Consider the following 20,794-nt stretch of genomic DNA (forward strand, 5'->3'; position numbering starts at 1 on the left):
GTGACACTTCTGCCCTGGCCTCCAGGGCTTCAGCCCCCCTCCTCCCCCATCCTGTGTCTCAGCCCGGGCTGCTGCAGTGCAGCTCGCGCTCCTGGGGCCTCGGCTGGGCAGTGTCTGGAGTCTTATCTCCATCCCGAGTTTTTCACAGGTCTTTAAAGGCCATTAGCATATTTACATGCCTTTGTTAACTGATTACCAAAGGTTAGTTTTTTTATGGTTCCAGGGCCCAGGGGGTACTGGAACCATAAAAAAACTAAGCTTTGGTAATCAGTTAACAAAGGCATGTAAATATGCTAATGGTCTTTAAAGACCTGCTGAAGCGTTTGAAGAGCAGCGCCTTTTTTTTTTTTAAACACAGAACAGCCACCTTACAAGCAGTGATGGGTGGGGAAGGCATAGCGAGGCGCCGAAGCTAAACACGCTCACATTAAACTATGCTTTAGGGGAGATGGAGTTAAATTGACCAGCAGGAAGTGGTGGTGAGGGGATGGCTAGGAGCAGACAAAGAAATGCGATTTCGGGGGATAGTTTTTTAAAGAAGAAATGACTGCATGTATTTCTGCATTCTAAATGAAGATCGAGTTTGGGGTGAAAGAAAAGTGCACATGATCTATGAGTGGAAACTCAGGAAGTGATATCACAGTCTGTTTATGTACCACTAATGCTTGTTGATTGAATCCTGCATTGGAGCCATCCACAGCCTGCATGCGTGGGGGGGAAGTGTTAATAAATGAGTGGCACACATTGACTCCAGCTGTGCGGCGACCGCTGTTATCTGAGAGCTGAAAAGTGCCTCACCTGCATTGGGAATTAAGTTATATCATGATCGCTTTTAAGACGGCAGACACTCATTAAATGTGATCCCCCTGGTCCCCCACTCTGCCTATTCCTTACATTTGTATTTTTACACTTACTGCTGTAGTGTGAGAATGCATTTAATGAAAAGAAATATAAAGTTGGGTTGCCAAAAGAAACATCCCTGCTATGTGTTGTTTAAAGATCCTACAGAGACCTGCTCTTGACACTAAATTGAGTTATAAATACAAAAGTATGTATTAAATAGTTATGTGACTTTTCTGTCTTTATTCTCTTTAATTATTAGTCATGGATCATTGAGGCATCCCTAGAACACAATTAAAAGTGCTTTCTATTTATATTTGCTGTTCTAAGTATTCACAGATAAGTGAAAATAAAACAGCTGTAGGTGACTGTTTACTTCTGGGCCATCAAAATAATGAGCTGGTAACCCTAATCATTAGACTGGAAGTTTGTTGCAGGATCAGCACATTCTTTATTTCCTCCACCCTCGAACCCTGATTAATGCCATTATAGCAATAGTTTAACTTATATCTGAAACCCTACGCTTCAAGTTTCTGGGAATGCACCCTGCTTTTAGACTACTCACTTCCATTCTCGCCTTCACTTTCACGTTCACCCTGCACTCCCAGCGATCACAATACACTCACACTGATCACAATGCACTCACACTGATCGCCATGCACTCACATCATTCACTCGCTCACCCTGCACTCACACCAATCACCATGCACTCACACCAATCACCCGTTCACCCTGCTCTCACAGTGATCACTGCACTAAAAATTTGCTTGCATTGTTCACTCTGTACCTCACCCTGCAGTCACACGAGCACACTTCTTACCCTGCACTCATGTGACACTTCACTCACCTGTCCCCCCTTACTGCTCAATCTGTAGCTAACTCAAACAAGGCCATCACTAACCATGCACTAATTTGTCCCACTCTGCACTTACCGCTGAACCCAAATTCATATGGTCACCTCACTCACCCTGCAGTCACTCCTTTTACCCTACTCTCACACTGTTGCATTGCTCACCGTGCAGTCACATGGGCACTCTTGTCACCCACACAGTGCAGAAGGTTAAAGTGCCTGGTACAAAGAAGATGTACCATGCACATCACAGAACTGAGTGCGAGTAAACTATGAGTAGCGCTATAAAAAAATGAAATGTTTGTCAGACAGGTGCTATAGAGAGATGAGGTGTATTGTTGGTGAGTGGTAGTGAGGGAATTCATGGAGAAGGTGGAAAGACTGTTGCACCGTATGCTAACAGTGCTTGGACAAGCCCTGGCTGGGAGTGTTAAGCCCCCACCCCCCCCCCCCCCCCCACCCCCGAATTTCGGGTCTAGTGGATACCCTGCTTCTGCTTATTATTTACATTGTAGTGCGCTACTGTTACCAAAAGGTGTCCTGGGGTTAATAACCATCTGCCTGCAATGTGAGAGAGGGATCCGGGGCCGGGAGAGGAGAGAAGAGGGATGGAAGGAAGTGGAAGGAAGGGGGTGAGAGGAAAGGGGCATGGGTAAACTGCTTAACTCTGCTCAAGACCGCCACGGTTTGAATGCACCCTTGCTGCTCCCGGCCATGGCCAGGTGAGCTTCTAATGTGGCAGCGCGTATTCCTGCGGATTGGGAGGCCCTTCACAGAGGTTGACTAGACATCTTTCTGATGTTAATTGCTGTATTTTGGTTATAAACTGGTACTGGTGGGGTGAAATCTTTCCTCAGTATTACTGTGTTTAAAAAAATTCTAAATAAAGCAATGCTACCCCAAAATATGCAGCATCACAGAACATTATTTACATTTTCTACTCACACAATTTAGTCAAGCCTGTCGCATAATTTGGTCCTCACCATCCTCATAACCTAGACGTTTAGAAATTTTTGTCAGGAGGGGGTCCTTACGCTTGAAAATGTTGACAGGGGGGTCTCGACATCCAAAAGTTTGAAGACCTCTGTCCTAGAGCCTGTTGTGTATGGCCTGGGGTTTGACCCGAATTCTATGCCTCGCCCCTTCCCAGCAGTCACTGATATAACAGACATGAGTCAATCTGGGGGGGTGGGGGGGGCGGGGGGAGCTGAAATGTCCCTGCACTGAGGTTCTGGTGGGGCCCATTAACAGCACACATTTGTCGGAACTGCCAAGAAATATGACAAACGTTTTGTTTTTGTATATGTAAAATTTATTTTCAATAAAAATATTTTGAAATTAAAAAAAGAATTACTAGGGCACTTGTAATGAGACCTAAACTCGTATGGAAAAATGCCTTATCCGGTGTGTGATTAAGAATTGAGATATTCGTACACATATTAATATTTCAATTCATATCGCAGGTACTGCAGGCAAACTGCCGCTCAACCGCTGTTAAATACCACTTTTACTCAAAATATAAATGCAAAATGTTCCAAGCACCGGACAGAAAAAACACTAATGGAACATGTAGTCACAATCTAAACACTAGAATCGCATAAATCAAAAAATAAATAACTCCGTTTTATTTTAATTAGTTTTGTTGAAGGTTTATTAGTTACTTGTACTTTAGAAAGATTAGTGGAAAGTCAATCCTATGACATCAACTTGAACGGCTGGCAAAGCATTCCCTTAATACAGAATTCATATCTGTTCAGACTTGCGTGCCCTTTTTATTGCAGTCTTAAATCAGTCTTATGGTGATAGTTAGACCTATAATTAATTTTGACAAATAATTTAATGTATGAATCAAGAAACAGTATATAAAGAACAGGTGATAACATTTTACGGCTATGTTCTGAGCTGTTCAATATTCTGCTGTTAAAGCAGCTGGAATGACTCTGCTTTATGGGGAAAAGAGATTTGTTAAAATTACTTAACAGTGTGAACTGCTTTCATTTATTTTAAGAAATTACTAATAACACGTTGAAGGCAAACATGAATTCTTTTAGAAGAACTTTGTAAAATTGCAGATTCCAGATTCAATAACACGGGCAATGTCTCCAGGTTTACAGGCTAATATGTATGTAAATGCTCACCAAATTGCTATTATGAACAAAGATTTATATCTCCGACTGAACGTACATTTAGGTTTAATATTTTCAATTCGAAAACATTCTCAGAACTACAGCTGGAAAGCTGCACCAGGCGCAGGTTTCTAACTTTCTAAGTGTGCTTTCGGGAATTTCATCTGACATTTCCCACTGGCTCCTATTTCCACTTTATGAACATATTTCAACCTTGATATCAGCTTAAGTGTCATTGAGGCCACTGAGGCCCCCACTGCACATTTTTCGGAAGAAAACGTGGTATCTATCGCACACGGTAAATACCATTATTCCAGAAAATTCTTTACCACCAGTGGTAAATATCTCCTATTCCTAGTTTTCAATAGGAATATGTAAATGTGTGTGTCTTGTAAAGCGCACTTCTACCCGGAGGCATCCTGGCGCTATAGACCGCTGGGGAACCCGTCCTGGCTTTCCATGTGAGATGTTCCCTCCAGGGTATCTCCAAGGTGAAACCAGGCATCCCCGGCGTTTGTGGGGGGCCGTTGTGGAGATGAGGCAAGCTAATGCCCAGAGTTGCCGAGTGTGATCCCTGGTTAGAGTAGGCACCGAGGCGAGAATTATCGAGTCCGCTGACCCTGGTTCACGAACCTGCCGCGTCATGAATTGAACCCTGGTCCCGGGCCGTCCACCCTGCCGGTCGGGAATTGAACCCTGGTCCCGGGCCGGGCCGTCCTCTGCTTCCGGGTCTGCCGCCTCTAACCAGTGAGCCACACCATGAGTATAACATGCTGAAATTGTTTTAACAGACAGAGTGCTGAGTATTTTTGTCTTTATTTCTGACCTGCTGGATTCTATCAGAGTGAAACTCCAAGGTGTGATTTTTCCAGAGGCTCTTTCACTTGGGAGGCTGTGGGGGGCATTGGTTATAACTAGCTCAGGTGCTGAATTGCAATGGTTTTGTACGAGTAAAATCTGAGCCTAAGTATAACGTCCCTGTAATGTATTTTTTTTCAGTGTGTGTGTGTGGATATGTATATAGAAGGTGGGGTCGATGCTGCGTGCTTTCTCAATGCTCACAGGCACTTTTGTTGGATAATTGCCCACACAGCAGGACTACATGCCCCATCAGGCATTGCAGGGGCACGTGATGTTGAATGCTGCTGCAGGGTCATGTTGGTAATGTTGGTAATAAAAACCTGCAAATTACCTGTGTGGGCGTCAGTGTCGTTTCGGAAGCTGCCCAGGAAGAAGGGGCCGCTGTGCCCTGAAACGCGTCAGCAAAATGAATAAAGAATTCGGGGAATCATATGCGAGCTGCATTTCAGGCAGGAAGGTGGGGGCGATGCTGCGTGCTTTCTCAATGCTCATGGGCACTTTTGTTGGAATGTATACATATATATATATATATATATATATATATATATATATATATATATATATATATATATATATATATATATATATATATATATATATATATATATATATATATATATATATATATATATATATATATATATATATATATATTCACTGAAAAAACCATAGGTTTCACACCAGTTATAGTTAGCAGAACATTTTACTCATACAAAACCCTTGAAATTCCCACGTTATAGTTAGTTGGATTCACTATAACTCGCGCGCCCGCAATCCACTGCTGATGTTGTCACATATTACATCATTCATGACATAGTCAGTGACATCACTGATGACATCACTAATGACATCTCAAATGACATCACTGATGACATCACGGATAACATCATCCAGTGTCTGTGTGTTCCTGTAAAGTTAAAATGTGTTTAACATATTAAAGATCGAGTGGATGTATAAGTGTCTGGATGAAGACTTTAGAAGGTGCGTGAATGACTGTATGAGTGAGTGATTAAATGTGTCTTACTGAATGCATGGGTTAGTGACTAAACTGTCTGAATGTGTGCATCATTATGTCTGTTGTTGTGTAAGCTGCTGCATGTGTTGATCAGTAGCTATATGAGTGGCTATATGGGTTATGGATTGGTTGCGCAAGTATTTGTATGTGAGGCTGAGTGTGTGTGTGGGTGCCTGAGAGGTGTTGACTCTGTGCATAGATGTGTGAGCAGTTGATTCACTTGGTATAAGGGTTCAAAAGTGCATGTGGAAAGAGCTGTATGGGTGTTTGACTGTGTGCATGGGTGTGCTGGTGAGTGAATGGATTTCTCAGTGCCACATGTCCAAGTAAGTACATATATAAAAAACAGTGCATGTGAGAGTTGGCATATATAATTGACTATACATGAAAGCCTGTGATTGCGTAAGTGACTGTATGGATTAATGTGTAGTTCTATCAGTTATTGTAAAAGAGAGTAAGTATGTGTTAATCTATGTTTGAATAAGTAAGGTTTTGTGTGTATAACTGTATAGATGAGAAAATGGGAGTGTGATTGATTCTTTGCATGACTGACTAGGTGTGTGAGTAACTCCATGGATGAGTGACAGTGTGTGAGTGTCTGTATAGGTGTATGAGTCCATATAATAGTGTTGTATTGATGACTGACTGTATGGATGAGTGATTGTATGTGTGAATGAGTGGATATGTATGTAGACTTAGGAATCAGTGAGTGCGTATGTAGTAACTGGTATTGGTGTGTCAATGGTTTTTAGAATGGTAGTCTGTATTTACCACTGGATGTATCAAAGGTTAGATTAGAGTGTGAGGAGGTGCATCGTATTGTAACATGAATGATGTCATCAGTGATGTCATTTGAGATGTCATCAGTGATGTCATCAGTGATGTCACTGACCATGTCATGAATGATGTAATATGTGACATCATCAGCAGTGGAATGCGGGCGCGCGAGTTATAGTGAGTCTAACTAACTATAACGTGGGAATTTCAATGGTTTTGTATGAGTAAAATGTTCTGCTAACTATAACTGGTGTGAAACCTATATTTTTTTCAGTGAATTTAAAAGGTTTTTTAAAAGCTAATTCCTACCTATAACGTTTGTGAAACCTATGGTTTTTTCAGTGAATTTAATAGTTTTTTTAAAAGCTAATTCCTTTGTATATCGACTTTGTAACCTACGTTTTTCTTTAGGTGTTTTTTATATAACAATTAATTTAAAAAAATTATTTGTTCATTTTTTTTAATCATATTTTCCTGGGGCGCTCAGGGTGCGCGCACCGGTGAGCTTACCCGTATCATTTTGTCTTGTAGCGCTCCGGGTGCGCGCACCGGTAAGCTCTTTCGAGAGCGTAGCGAGAGCGCTAATTCTGCGTTCGTAATAAAAATATGTATGAAAACTACATAATAATGCAAGACATTCAGTACCATACTTAAAAAAGCAGTATTTGTGATTTACGAAATGAAAATGATATTGCATTTCAGTAAAGCTAGCAAAACGTCACTCACGCGTGCCGCGTAAGCGCCCCCGGAAGCGCCTACGGTCGCGCTGCGTAAGCGCCCCCGGAAGCGCCTACGTTCGTGCCGCGTAAGCGCCCCCGGAAGCACTCCGGTGCGCGCAGCGTAAGCGCGTCAAGTCATGTGACCTTAAAATAACATTTTTCAATGGTTGCTAACAGTTTTTTTTACAAAGAAGGAAATCCCCACCCATTTCCTTCACTTCTTCTTTCACTTTTGTGACTGCAAGACCTGTCTTTTTGCTGCTTAATCTTTGTTGGATTATCATGGCTGCCAGTGCATCCAGAAACAGTGATGACTCAGATGGATTTATAGATGAAGAGGTTCCTCAGCCTAGAGTTAAGGAGCATTTTATCTGGAATTTTTTTTCCATACCTGCAGACCAAAAAAAGTAACTGCGCCAAAAGGTGGAGTGTCAAATTTGTCACACTGTCCTGTCACGGGGTGACCCTACCAAAAAATATTCCTTTGGAAAATCAACTATGATCCGGCATGTCGAGAGGAGGCACCCTCAGAACTATGCCAGAGAGAGTGTCAGGGCTCTGGCACAAGAGGCTCCAGGGGACCGTGCTTCTACATCAACTGGAGGAGCAACTGCATCATCAGTGAAGGGGCGACCAGAACAGCTGATCCCAAATATTCAGCCTGCTTTTAATGAAGCCACAATTAAATGCAGAAAATGTGATCAGCTACTTTGTTATGGGGAACGAAGTGTTATGCTCATGGTTCGAGCAATAGAGAACCACCGCTGCCATCCCCAGCCCTAATTTTGATTATTTTTTTTGCTCCTGTTGAGCAGTTTCCCATTCCCTGTTTTTGTTTTTGTTCAAAAAAAAGGAAAAAAGAAGAAAAAAAAGTTCTTTTCAGAACTACCTCCAATTCTCATCAAAGAGCTGTATTCTTTAAAAAATGAAAAAGAGTAACTGAAGTGGAGTGCAGTGAGAGAGGAGAGGAAAATTAGTGAGAAAGCAAAGAAATGGATGAGAGGGGAAGGGAAGTGAAGTAGGGGGACTGAAAGAAGGTGTGTGTGGGGAAGGAGAGTGAGGAGTAGGAGAGTGAACATGGGAAATGAGAATAAGTGAAGAAAATGTAGTAAAGGAACAGGGGTGTGGAAGGGTAGGAAAAGAGCAGTGATGTTTAGGAAAGAGTGGACATACAGACTGGATAAAGACAAGTGAGTGTGAGACAAGGTGAGTAAGGCAGTGAAGAGACAGAGAAAGTGAAAGAAAAAGTAAGAGTAGAAGACTGAAGACCTCATTTATGAGGCCATGCGTCACTTTTACGCCGCCGGTGCGTCACTTTTTGTGACGCACCAGTGCTGTAAAAAATGCACCATGTTGAGTCATATTTACAAAGTGATGTATCTAGGTAGATGTGTCACTTTGTAAACCGCTGCACCACATTATACCTGCGCCAGGTGTAATGAATGCAAAGGGGGCGTATTGACGTAAGGAAGGGTCGTAGAAGTGACGCAATGAAATCTATGAGATTTCACTGCGTCACTTTTAGGACACCGTTGCGTCAAAATCTTGCGCCTGCCTCACAGCAGGCGTAAGACTGATGCAGGTCCTTTCACGTGGGGCTGACCCCATGTGAAAGGATACATTGCTGGAGATGCGTCACTTTTGTGACGCACTCCAGCAATGCATCACTTTTGCGCTTACAGATACGTCAGAAATACTAACGTATCTGTAACTCCTTGCGACATAATGCGTCATACATTAAATATGACACATTAGTAGAAGACTGAAGGCCTCATTTATGAGGCCATGCATCACTTTTACGCCACTGGTGCGTCACTTTTTGTGACGCACCAGTGCTATAAAAAATGCACCTTGTTGAGTCATATTTACAAAGTGACGCATCTAGGTAGATGCGTCACTTTGTAAACCCCTGCGCCACATTATACCTGGGCCAGGTGTAATATATGCAAAGGGGGCGTATTGATGCAAGGAAGGGTCTTAGAAGTGACACGCCCCCTCTGTTGGCCACGCCCCCTCGTTAGTTTGTATAAATAGTGTGCGCAGACGCCAGGCGCTTCACTAGCGATTGGACTCCTGAGGCGAAAAGCCGGGAGAAAGCATCATTTCGATTTTTAAAATTTATTTGTGATACTGTGTTCCTGCAACTCCCCCCTCCTACCTGCACTTCTTGGCATCTTTCAAACAGCGCTACACGCTGCAACGACCCCCTGTTTTCTGCCGCCATTCTCGAGCGCGAGGCGCGCCACAGACACGCCCCCTCTGTTGGCCACGCCCCCTCGTTAGTTTGTATAAATAGTGTGCGCAGACGCCAGGCGCTTCACTAGCGATTGGACTCCTGAGGCGAACAGCCGGGAGAAAGCATCATTTAGATTTTTAAAATTTATTTGTGATACTGTGTTCCTGCAACTCCCCCCTCCTACCTGCACTTCTTGGCATCTTTCAAACAGCGCTACACGCTGCAACGACCCCCTGTTTTCTGCCGCCATTCTCGAGCGCGAGGCGCGCCACAGACACGCCCCCTCTGTTGGCCACGCCCCTTCCAATATCCTGTCCCACTGCCATAAATCATGTGTCTCGGTAGGAAGCGCAGCGGGCGCGACTATTGCGCGCCGAAGGCGCGCCTAAGGCAAGCCCGTCTGCGCCCGTCCGCGACTGGCCGGGACTAGGGGCACTTCACTCTGCCCCACCTATCACCTATACCCCGGTCCTACTTCGCAGCTACCAGGGCCCATGGCCCATCTCGGCCACTATCAGTTCTCGCATCTCTGCTCTCGGCATAGCTCCCCCCTCCCCCCTTCCTCGCCCTCTTCCCACACTCGATACCCCCGCCCACGATTTGTGGGTCTGCTCCTCCGCCAACCCCTAAAAACTTCACAGCCTTCTACCTCAACACCCGGTCTGCTGTCGCCCACGCACATGAACTTTCGGTCTTGCTGGATCTTCATGCTCCCGATCTCCTCTTTTTAACTGAGACCTGGTTCTGCGATGACTCCCTCCCTGCCCTTCTATCCACCCTACCGGCCTCCTACTATGCCCTTAGGGTGGACCGCCCTTCAGGTAGAGCCGGGGGCGGCGTGGCGGTCATCGCACGTACCGATCTCCCTTTTCAAATTCTATCCCTACCTAACATTGCTACCACCGAATTTCTGGTGATTCGCACAGTATCTACCTCTCCCCCCCTAACCTGCTTCCTCACTTATCGCCCCCCTCAGTCCCCCCTACAGTTTCTCCCTGACTTTCTGGAGGTCCTGGCCACCATTATAGTCAACAATTCCTCCATCTTGCTCCTTGGCGACTTTAATTTTTGGCCCTCTGATCCCGCTGAATGTCCGTCATCAAAGGAATTTTCCGAAACCCTTCACTCCCTTAACTTCATACCTCATGTTCACTCCCCCACCCACATCAAAGGTCATCTGCTTGACCAGATCTGGTCCTTGAACTGCCCGGTGGAATCACTTTCTATCTCCCCTTGCCCTTGGTCTGACCATCACCTGATTTCATTTCTCCTTCCTATTCTCCCCCCAGCTAAGGCCTCCCGGCCCAAAAACACCTGGGTCCGATCATGGGGCCGTGTCAACCTTGAGAATCTCTCCTCCCTCCTTACCTGCTCTCTTCCTTCTCTTCAGGGCCTTACTACCGTCTCCCAGGTTGATGCCATAGATCAGTGGCTCTCCCACAGCTGCGACTCCGTTGCCCCACTCAAGCGCATTACTTCTAAACGCGACAAAGACGCCAACCGGTGGTTTAATAAAGAGCTTAAAGCCCCCAAACTAACAGTTCGCCGCGCGGAGCGGGCTTGGAGGTGAAACTATTGCCCCACTCTGAAACTGGAATACACCAACATCCTCAGCCAGTACAAAAAAGGCATCCTGGAGGCCAAAACGTCTTATTTCTCCTCCAAAATCTTAGCAGCGGAGAACCAGTCCAAGGAGATATTTTCCATCGTCCACAACCTGGCGTTCTCGGACAGAACTACTCTAAAACCAGCCCCGTCCGAAGACCTCTGTCTCTCTCTCAACAATTATTTTATCCAAAAAATTGTCACCATCAAAGCCAACATCCCTCCAACCTCCCCATCTTTTGTTGATCCTCAATGCCCCCCCCCAAAGGCGCACTGACCACCTTTCCCCCTATCACTCAGGAAAATCTGACCTCCTTGGTGCCTTTGATTAAATCTGGCTCCCCACTCGACCCTTGTCCTGCCCACATCCTCCGTCACATCCTTGTCTCTTGTCCAGACCCCCCCCTTCACCTCCTCAACAGTTCCCTTGCTCAAGGCATAGTCCCCAGCTCCTTGAAGTCTGCGGTAATTGTGCCCATCCTGAAAAAACCTGGGGCAGATCCCTCTGTCCCTGCCAATTTCCGTCCCATCTCCCTCCTGCCATTTCTGGCCAAGGTGCTCGAGCGACACGTCACCTGCGCTCTGAGCTCCTTTGTGGAGAAACATGGAGCCCTTGCCCCCCACCAAGCTGGTTTCCGCCCGCACACTCTACGGAGTCCGTTGTCATGTCGGTCCTCGACACCCTCAGGGAGGGTATGGACACCAATCAGCACCAGGCCCTTGTGCTCCTCGATCTCTCAGCCGCCTTTGATACGGTGGATTACAACATCTTACTTTCCCGTATCGGGGCGGCGGGGATCGGGGGGACTGCCCTGGTCTGGTTATCCTCCTTCCTGAGCGACCGCACCCAGGCTGTCCGCCTGGGTGACTTCACAGCGGATTTCCGGAAAGTTCAGTGCGGGGTCCCCCAAGGTTCCTCTCTTTCCCCCCTTTTGTTCAACCTGTATATTGCCCCTCTTATTTTCTCTCTTCAACAGATGGAGGTCGCCGTATTTAATTATGCGGATGACCTCCAGCTGGTCTTTGATCTTTCCTCTCCTTCTGCTGTCCTTAACTTTCAAACTGTCATGTTCCATATCAGGGACTGGATGAGCCACAACCACCTCAAACTCAACCCGGATAAAACCAAGCTGGTGCTGACGGGTGGCTCATCCAGCCCCTGGTCCCCTCTTTTCTGGCCCCCCTCTCTTGGCCCTTCTCCTGTTCCCTCCTCCTCAGTTAAAACACTAGGCATAAAACTTAACTCTCAACTCACCCTTCACTCCCAGGTTAGCTCTGTGGTATCTTCTTCCTTTCTTTCACTGCGTACTATACGCAAGGTGTCCCATTTCTTCACTTTCTCTGCCCTCAAACTTATCATCCTGGCCATGGTGGTGTCCCGCCTGGACTACGGGAACGCTCTGTATGCCGGTATCCCTGCATACAGTCTGCGTCGCCTACAACAGATGCAAAACCAGGCGGCCCGCCTGGCTTTCAACCTCCCCAAATTTCACCACTCTACCCCTCTTCTGAAATCTCTTCACTGGCTTCCCGTGCGAGCTAGAATTCAATTCAAGCTTGCATCCATCACTTTCCTGGCCCGATCGGGTCTGGCACCAGCCTTCATCTCTTCCGAGATTGTTTCATATGTCCCCTCCAGGGACCTACATTCGTCTTCCCAGTCCCTCCTCACCATCCCACGTTTCCGGAGAAAGAAGTGGGGAGGCTCCAAATTTGCCATTCTTGCACCTACCCTCTGGAATTCCCTTCCCCTTCAACTTCGCTCTATCACCCTCTATCCGCAATTCCTCAAAAATCTTAAAACCTACTTATTCACAAAGTCCTTTGAATAAACTTTCCCTCTACCCTCCCTGCTCCTATACCTCAGATCCCGCTAGCTACAGCGCCAAGAAACCGCCGGTATACGTGCGCTCTAAAAGTGCTTTTAAACTCAAACTCAAACGCAGTGAAATCTATGAGATTTCACTGCGTCTCTTTTAGGACACCGTTGCGTCAAAATCTTGCGCCTGCCTCACAGCACGCGTAAGACTGACGCAGGACATTTCACATGGGGCTGGTCCCATGTGAAAGGATGCATTGCTGGAGTTGCGTCACTTTCGTGACACACTCCAGCAATGCGTCACTTTTGTACTTACAGATACGTCAGAAATATTGACCTGTCTGTAACTCTTTGCGACATGATGCGTCATACATTAAATATGACGCATCAGGAATGTACATTGCAATTTTTAACATTAATCCTGGTCCAGAGATACTTTAATGGTTTCATTGGCATATTTACAAGCCGCGTGCGCAATGTTTAACATTAATGCTGGTCCAGAGACACTGTATTGGTTTTGATGGCATATTTACAAGCCGCGTGCGCAATGTTTAACATTAATGCTGGTCCAGAGACACTGGATTGGTTTCGTTGGCATATTTACAAGCCGTGTGAGCAATGTTTAACATTAATGCTGGTCCAGAGACACGGTATTGGTTTTGTTGGCATATTTACAAGCCGCGTGCGCAATGTTTAACATTAATGCTGGTCCAGAGATACTGTAATGGTTTCATTGGCATATTTACAAGCGGCGTGCGCAATGTACTTATAGGTACTGAAATCACCCACATAACACAACAGCTCTTTTTAGAGCTACCCTACCTCTAAGCAATCCAAATTATTATTAAAAACTATTTTCTTTCACTGTTTTTCCCCGTGGTGCGCTCAGGGTGCGCGTACCGGAGAGCGTACCCGGGAATGCACCCAGCGCTTACCCCGCGAAAATAAAAAAAATAAAAAAGTTTTTTTTGCCCTTCAGGGTCCTTCTAGGCCCCCCTCAGAAAACCTAGGGGTCATGGGGTGTCTACTCTGCCCCCTTTTAATTATTTCCCCCTTTCTTTTTCACCTCTTGTGTCTCGATTCTACAGAGACACAAGATGGCGGACTCTCCAGACTGTTTACAATGTTGACAGACACCCGACAGCCAATCAGCTTTCCGCTCGCACACTCCCGTGGCGCGCCGGGTGCGCTCCCCGGTACGCGTACCGGTGAGCGCCCGGAGCGCGCCTATAGATATATATGTTTTTGAAGTTAATTTTAAAAAAAAACACTGGAGCAATTTCCACCAAATATTGCAAAGGCACATCTGCGTACCAGCCCCTACAATTTTGCTAAGTTTGGTGTAATTCCATTCAGCGGTTCGGCCGGTAGACTTGTCAGACCGTCCTATGGAAATTAATATGGGGAAAACACGTTTTGGGACCCCCCTTTTTTCTCAGCCCCCACTTCACGAATCCCCTCGAAACTTCCAGGGAAGGAGCGGAGCGGAGCTGGCCAAAATTTTGGAAAATTACACACAAATTCCTCAACCGGCGCCAGAGTTATTCCCAATAGAATGTTGCGGATTTCCTATGGTAGCCAATCCTAACTATAACTACCTACTGGCGACCACCAGTAGGTAATATATATATATATATATATATATATATATATATATATATATATATATATATATATATATATATATATATATATATATATATATATATATATATATATATATATATATATATATATATATATATATATATATATATATATATATATATATATATATATATATTTATTTCTCTCAAACGTGGATGTAACTATTGGGCTCTAGTTGAGGCCAGGGGGACGGAAACTTTGGATGCCATATACCAGTTATTATTCCTCCTTATGGTTTATGCACAAAGACCCCACTTCACGAATCCCCTCGAAACTTCCAGGGAAGGAGCGGAGCGGAGCTGGCCAAAATTTTGGAAAATTACACACAAATTCCTCAACCGGCGCCAGAGTTATTCCCAATAGAATGTTGCGGATTTCCTATGGTAGCCAATCCTAACTATAACTACCTACTGGCGACCGCCAGTTGCCCTCAATTCTGTACTAATGCCGCTATGTTTTACAGCATTATGAAAGTTCTATTATGCACATACCACTTTAAGCGCGAAGCCGCTCCCATGTTTTGGTGTATTTAAGACCTTTGTTTGTTTCGATCCACGTCATGTGATCAAGCCTCGTTTGGAGGTGAAACGCGTTATGGCGGATGGCTGGTGGAATTTTTGAATAAATCACCGAAAAATTAGCACTAAATCTGGGCTCACTCTCGTTATTCTGTATCTATTTGTGGAAAAGAATGGCGTTTTCTTCATATATATATATATATATATATATATATATATATATATATATATATATATATATATATATATATATATATATATATATATATATATATATACATATATATATATATACATATACATATATATATATATATATATATATATATATATATATATATATATATATATATATATATATTCACTGAAAAAACCATTGGTTATAGACCATATATAGTTATGGATTAGCATTTACAAAACCTTAATTTACTCGCACAAAACCATTGAAATTCGCATATATAGTTAATTGCTATAACTATATATCGCGCACCCGCAATCCACTGCTGATGATGTCACATATTACATCATTCATGACATGGTCAGTGACATCACTGATGACATCACTGATGACATCATCCAGTGACTGTATGTTTCTGTAAAGTTAAAATATGTCTTGCATATTGAAGAATGAGTGGATGTATAAGTGTCTGGATGAAGGATTTAGTAGGTGCATGACTGACTGTATGAGAGAGTGATTAAATGTGTCTCACTGAGTGCATGGGTTAGTGACTAAACTGTCTTAATTTGTGCATCATTATGTCTGTTGTTCTGTAAACTGCTGCATGTGTTGATCAGTAGCTATAGGAGTAACTATATGGGTTATTAATTGGTTGCCCAAGTATTTGTATGGGAGACTGTGTGTGTGTGTGGGTGGCTGGGAGGTGTGTGACTCTGTGCATAGATGTGTGAGCAGTTGATTCACTAGATGTATGGGTTCAGAAGTGCATGTGGAAACAGCTGTATGGGCGGTTGACTGTGTGCATGAGTGTATTGGTGAGTGAATGAATATCTCAGTGCTACATGTCAAAGTAAGTACATATGTAAAACACAGTACATGTGAGAGTTGACATATATAAATAACTGTGCATAAGAGCCAGTGAATGTGTGAGTGGCTGTATGGATCATTGTGAACTTGTTTCAGGGATTGTATAAGAGAGTAAATATGTGTTAGTATATGTTTGAATAAATAAGGTGTGTATAACTGTATAGTTGAGGAAATGGAGGTGTGATTGATTTTTTGCATGACTGACTAGGTGTGTGAGTAACTCCATGGATGAGTGACAGTCTGTGAGTGTCTGTTTACACTGATTGTATCTAAGGTTATATTTGAGTCTGAAGAGGTTAATCGTATTATCACATGATTGATGTCATCAGTGATGTTTTCTGTGATGTCATTTGAGATATTAGTGATGACATTTGAGATGTCAGTGATGTCATCAGTGATGTCATTTGAGATGTCATCAGTGATGTCATCAGTGATGTCACTGACCATGTCTTGAATGATGTAATATGTGACATCATCAGCAGTGGATTGCGGGTGCGCGATATATAGTTATAGCAATTAACTATATATGCGAATTTCGATGGTTTTGTGCGAGTAAATTAAGGTTTTGTAAATGCTAATCCCTAACTATATATGGTCTATAACCAATGGTTTTTTCAGTGAATATTCTAGGTTTTGTAAATGCTAATTCCTAACTATATATGGTCTATAACCTATGGTTTTTTCAGTGAATTTCAATGGTTTTTTAATAGCAAATATCAAAAGCTGTCAAATAACAAGTACGTGATAGGTAAAAACATTTTTGTGTTTATGCACGCTGATGTGCTTTGAACGCTGCCCCCCCCCCCTCTTTTCTCTTAGTAGTACTCTCTCTTTGCAGATAGTGAAGGGTAGTTAACGCAGGCCTTTGCCCCCGTTGTAATCCGTCGTGCCTGCTTCTCTCTCCATTTGATTGATTGTTATCCAAGCATTTACTGTTTTAGAATTTATTCTCTTTGGTTCATTCTCTATTTACAAACAAGCACAGAGTCGCAATACTCTGTTTAGTCTTTGCAGATAGTGAAAAATCGCTTAAAAAAACAAAAGTAATCGAGCAAAATCAGTAGGCCACTAATGGGATCTCTTTTTGACCTCGCTAAAATAGAAACATTAGGAACAACCCTTCATGAGAAATACGAAACTAGTGAGATGAACTGAGCTCCACACCATGATGGCTGCAAGACAGCTCGGCTCCGCCACCCACCCCGCCCAACATAACGATAAACTCTATGCAAATATTATAAATATATACAACACACCAGCAAAGTAACAGGGTAAAACATTTTATTAAATAACTATGTACATAACTATTTTATACTTTTTGTTGCCTGATCCGGCTAGCTCAATCGATCGAGCATGAAACTCATGCACTCTGATAGCAAGCGTTGCTGCTGATGCTATGCAGTCAAAAACTGGTTTTCAGTTTGTACATTCTTCAAGATTTTTCCATCCAAGGCTGGTTGACAGTTTGTAGAACGATGGCTTCAGATTTTCAACATACGGTGTGGTGGCGCGGACTGGGAGGGGGCGCTTGGCTCCTGCCCCCTCCCCAAGTCGTGTTGCCCTGGTGTGGCCTAAGATCGCCCCCGACATAGGCGGCCGGCTCCCGGGGTCCGGCGGAACTTTTTGCCTTTTGATGACTCTTCCATTCTGGACCTTGTCCCACAATCCGTTTGAGCTGAAGACACGCTGTAGTGGGGCGCCCCTTTACCGTTTCAGTTGCCATTCCGCCCGCTTTTGCTACACTGTGCCTCTTCCGCCATTCAGCTGTTTACCACCCGCTCTTGCGACTACAGCGTCTCGCTCACCATGTAGTTGAGTTGCTCCCGCTCTTGCGATGCAGAGATAGGCGGCTGCCACAGGACTCTCAAAATGGCGGCCGGCTCTTCAGATTTGGGCGTGGTCCACTAAAATGGCCCTGGGACACCTTGGAACTCGGACGCTTGTCTGCTAGGGCTTGGGCCCCATTCTCGAAAGCGTCCCCTCAGCCTTGAAGATTCTACAAAAGTCTTGGGGGCCCCCGACTCCCGCAGGCTTCTGGTGGGGAGCGGCTGCCATGATTACTCGTGGAATGGCCACGACTGAGCTACGAGATGGTGGTGCTCTCATGCTGACGCCAGCTTCAGTCTGAAACATCCAGAAACACTGTAGACTACCAATTCGATCAGTTCCGTTAGCGCCCCAACGTGACCCGGTAGAGAAGAACTTGCCCTCCCCTCTTTGACTGATGGTTCTTGTTGCCTGTCCCTTCTGTTGTCATTAGACAGAACTTTTTAGACTGCTGAAAGGGGTTGTGTTCCGACCCCTGGTTGGTGGAGACATTTTGACTATATTCTGGACCTACGTTGTTGCGTAATGCGTTATATGACACGCCGCGTTAGCGCACCCGGAAGTGCTCCGGTGCGCGAAACGCAGCTTCCCGGAAGCGATCCGGGGCGCGGCGCGCAGCGCGTAACGTAAGCATAACAGGTCTGTGACTTGTTAATAAAACTTTTCATTGGTTCATTTTACTTTTGTTATTCTAATGATGAAAGGCTTGGTCATATGACCTAAAAATTACGCTTTTTTATTGCTTTCGAACATTATTTTTTCTTAAACATATATGTTATAATGTTCCAGGCTAATGTACTTTCCCGGAAAATTTACAACTGTCCTGCAAGTAAAATATATTCCTTTTCCGAGAAAAAGGGCGTTTCTTCGTCCCATGACGGAGCCGTTGAGCAAAAGCGGCTCGGCCTGCTGTCTTAGTCGCCGATATGCCTGAATATCAGATTCTTATCGATCACTTTATGTTGCAGGAGTAGAAAATACAACAGCCCTTGACCATTTATCTTTACTGCGTTCCTGCGTATTATACCTTTTATCCGTCATGTAATTGGACTGCTTTATTTCACTTGCCTTTTACTGATTCGAAAACAGTGACTAAAATTAAAAACTTTACCAATGTAAATACTACTACCATGTTTTGTTTTAAAAACCTTTATTATGAAAATGTCAGTATACAAATACGGGCCTATAACCACGTGGGCCGGCCACGGAGCAAACTGTAATCGTATATGATGAGGAGATATTTACACTGTAGAGGAACGTAGCGGGCGGACCATTAGGTTGCAAGAACTAAGGTGTCTAACAGTTGCGAAATCGGTGGACGTACATTTTATAATTAAAGTACGACAGGGCCACTTACAATAAAATTATCTAGATATACATTTGCGGGCAAGTGCCATGGATGACGTTAATTCGAACTTTCAATAGTACAGTAATCAATAACACATCAGAACTTAATATCAATAGGGATGTCCAAATGTTCAATCAGTACGCGTCCCCGCCCGCCATGTGCTTCAAAACTGCATACGTATCTCGTGATATCAAGGTTGGGCAACCAGTACACAACAAGGAAAAAATGTTGGCAGCATTTTGAAAGGAAAGATAAACAGCCGTTCTCCTAGTGAGTCTCACATTGTTACATTTAGGAAGAATGTTGAAGAGTAGTATGTTGAAAATCTGAAGCCATTGTTCTACAAACTCTCAACCAGCCTTGGATGGAAAAATCCTGACGAATGTACAAACTGAAAACCAGTTTTTGTCTGTATAGCATCAGCAGCAACGCTTGAGTCAGCTTTGTGTGAAGCCGCCATTTTGATTCAATCAATAGCGTCCCCCTGCACACATTCAGGGACCTGGTCGTGTCTTCAGGTCAAACGGATTGTGGGACAAGATGCAGAAAGGAAAAGGAAAAAAGTTCCGCCGGACCCCGGGAGCCGGCCGCCTATGTCATGGGCGATCTTTGGCCACACCAGGGCAATAGTGAAGCTGCAGCAGGTGCAAATAAGCTTCAGACAGTGTTGCAAGCACTGCTCAGAACTCTCAACTATAACACCACCTCTGTGCCATCCTGATCTTGGCGCCTTGTGCTGGTTCCGGCCTATTCACACATCGGTCCGCTACTGACACCACCTCACAGGCCAACGGGGCACCCCACGCCGACTTTCGGCGCAGCATTGTAGGATGGCCACACCAGTGCGGCAACTTGCTGGACACCACCTCGGTGCCATCCAGATCTCGGCGCGTTGTGCTGCCTTCGGCCTACTGTAGCCGCAAGTGCGGACGCAACTCAGCTGGATAGCGAGTGAAACACCAAGGGGCGCCCCACTGCAGCCGAGGAGCCTCCATCTTGGGGGCGACGCACAGCATCACATTGCTTTCCAATGCAGTCAGATCCTCAAACAGCCCCCACTGACTGACGCGACCTCACAGGCCAACGGGGCGCCCCACGCCGACTTTCGGCGCAGCATTGTAGGATGGCCACACCAGTGCGGCAACTTGCTGGACACCACCTCGGTGCCATCCGGATCTTGGCGCGTTGTGCTGCCTTCGGCCTATTCGCAGATCGGTCCGCTACTGACGCCGCCTCACGTGCCAACGGATTTTCTATGCTTTTTATAGCCCTATGCCGCATAACAGGTCATGTGACTTGTTTATAAAACTTTTCATTGGTTCATTTTACTTTTGGTTTCCTAATGATGGAAGGCTTGATCATATGACCTAAAAATAACACTTTTCATTGGATTAAAACATTTTTTTTCCCAAACGATGAAAGCCCCACCTTCTTTCTGGATGTTTCAGACTGAAGCTGGCGTCAGCATGAGAGCACCACCATCTCGTGTCTCCGTCGTGGTCATTCCGCGAGCAATCATGGCAGCCGCTCCCCACCGGAAGCCTGCAGGAGTCGGGGGCCA

Source organism: Lissotriton vulgaris, chromosome 9 (assembly GCF_964263255.1).
Source record: "Lissotriton vulgaris chromosome 9, aLisVul1.2, whole genome shotgun sequence".
NCBI lineage: Eukaryota > Metazoa > Chordata > Amphibia > Caudata > Salamandridae > Lissotriton > Lissotriton vulgaris.